Below are 2,226 nucleotides of genomic sequence, written 5' to 3'. Positions count from 1 at the left end.
TAACATAGTAATTTCCTCCTTAAGAAACATTAGATTCTACAACAGTAATGTGATTAGTTTGTGGGCCTTTATCTGAGATACCGAGAGTAAATATAGTTTATTTGTTCAGTGTTACAATTTCCCCCAAAAACTGTTAAAAATAAGGGGGCAATTGTAACACTGATTTCTTGCATTAAATGTAATATTCTTGTCCTTTAGTGAAAATATAAATTGTATAATTAATTAGTGCACAGATGTTTCTTACATCAAAAGATAACTAGTGTATTTCAAGTAGTTTGAGTTATGGAGGAAAATGTTAGATGCCCCCGCTCCCCCCTACTTTCCTTAAAATATGGTTTGTTTACCTTGATGGGGAACAGAGCCATCTAGTGGGAAAAACGTTGTTCATCTCTCAATCGCTACAAAGGTGAAACCAGTTTCATATTTGAGATTCAACATTAATTCAGACTCCCTACCACATTTAGAGATGGGAAAAGATTGAACAGGGTAATTGCTGAAATCTCACCAGACGTATGGTACATTATTAATAACATTCTTATCAATGCAACTACTACATTTCACATGGTCATAAGTATTAATTGATTAATTAATAATCAATAAATCAAAGGAAACATGTTTATTCTATATTTTCAATATATTTTCCAGTTATGGTCAAATAAACTTTAAACCTGATGAAAATGACTCTAGAACTAGCTGGTCTACTTGTTCAACCTTTGTGTTGGTGAAAAAAAGTACTGATTTAAAATAATCAGTAAATCACTGAAAACACATTTTCTTATATCTTCACTATCTTTTTCAATTATGGTAATAAAAACCTCAACCTTGATGCATACTATTCTAAACAGAAATGGCCAGCTTCTTCAACCTATGCTTTGGTGAAAAAAGTATTTCTTGATTTATTAATCAATTAAAAGGTTTTATTCTGTGGATCTTGTCATAGAAACTGTCATAGAAACTTCAACCTTGATGCATATTATTCTACAAATAAATTATACATTTTTACTATCAATAGTGTTGAAGTGAAGATTACATATCCATATTTCTAAATCTGTAAGAAAAATTACAACTTTCCTGGGAGTATACTTACTTTTTTACATGGGGAGAACAAGTATTTGATACACTGCCGATTTTGCAGGTTTTCCTACTTACAAAGCATGTAGAGGTCTGTAATTTTTATCATAGGTACACTTCAACTGTGAGAGACGGAATCTAAAACCAAAATCCAGAAAATAATATTGTATGATTTATAATTAATTTGCATTTTATTGCATGACATAAGTATTTGATCACCTACCAACCAGTAAGAATTCCGGCTCTCACAGACCTGTTAGTTTTTCTTTAAGAAGCTTTCCTGTTCTCCACTCATTACCTGTATTAACTGCACTTGTTTGAACTCGTTACCTGTATAAAAGACACCTGTCCACACACTCAATCAAACAGATTCCAACCTCTCCACAATGGCCAAGACCAGAGAGCTGTGTAAGGACATCAGGGATAAAATTGTAGACCTGCACAAGGCTGGGATGGGATACAGGACAATAGGCAAGCAGCTTGGTTAGAAGGCAACAACTGTTGGCGCAATTATTAGAAAATGGAGTTCAAGATGACGGTCAATCTCCCTCAGTCTGGTGCTCCATGCAAGATCTCACCTCGTGGGGCATAAATGATCATGAGGAAGGTGAGGGATCAGCCCTGGCAGGATCTGGTCAATGACCTGAAGAGAGCTGGGACCACAGTCTCAAAGAAAACCATTAGTAACACACTACGCCGTCATGGATTCAAAGCATGCAGCGCACGCAAGGTCCCCCTGCTCAAGCCAGCGCATGTCCAGGTCCTTCTGAAGTTTGCCAATGACCATCTGGATGATCCAGAGGAGGAATGGGAGAAGGTCATGTGGTCTGATGAGACAAAAATAGAGCTTTTTGGTCTAAACTCCACTCGCCGTGTTTGGAGGATGAAGAAGGATGAGTACAACCCCAAGAACACCATCCGAACCGTGAAGCATGGAGGTGGAAACATCATTCTTTGGGGATGCTTTTTTGCAAAGGGGACAGGACGACTGCACCGTATTGAGGGGAGGATGGATGGAGCCATGTATCGCGAGATCTTGGCTAACAACCTCCTTCCCTCAGTAAGAGCATTGGAGATGGGTCGTGGCTGGGTCTTCCAGCATGACAACGACCCAAAACACACAGCCAGGGAAACTAAGGAGTGGCTCCGTAAGAA

This window comes from Esox lucius, chromosome 1 (assembly GCF_011004845.1).
Source record: "Esox lucius isolate fEsoLuc1 chromosome 1, fEsoLuc1.pri, whole genome shotgun sequence".
Classification (NCBI taxonomy): Eukaryota; Metazoa; Chordata; class Actinopteri; order Esociformes; family Esocidae; genus Esox; species Esox lucius.
The sequence above is the reverse complement of the archived record's forward strand: the minus strand, read 5'-3'. Positions refer to the sequence as shown.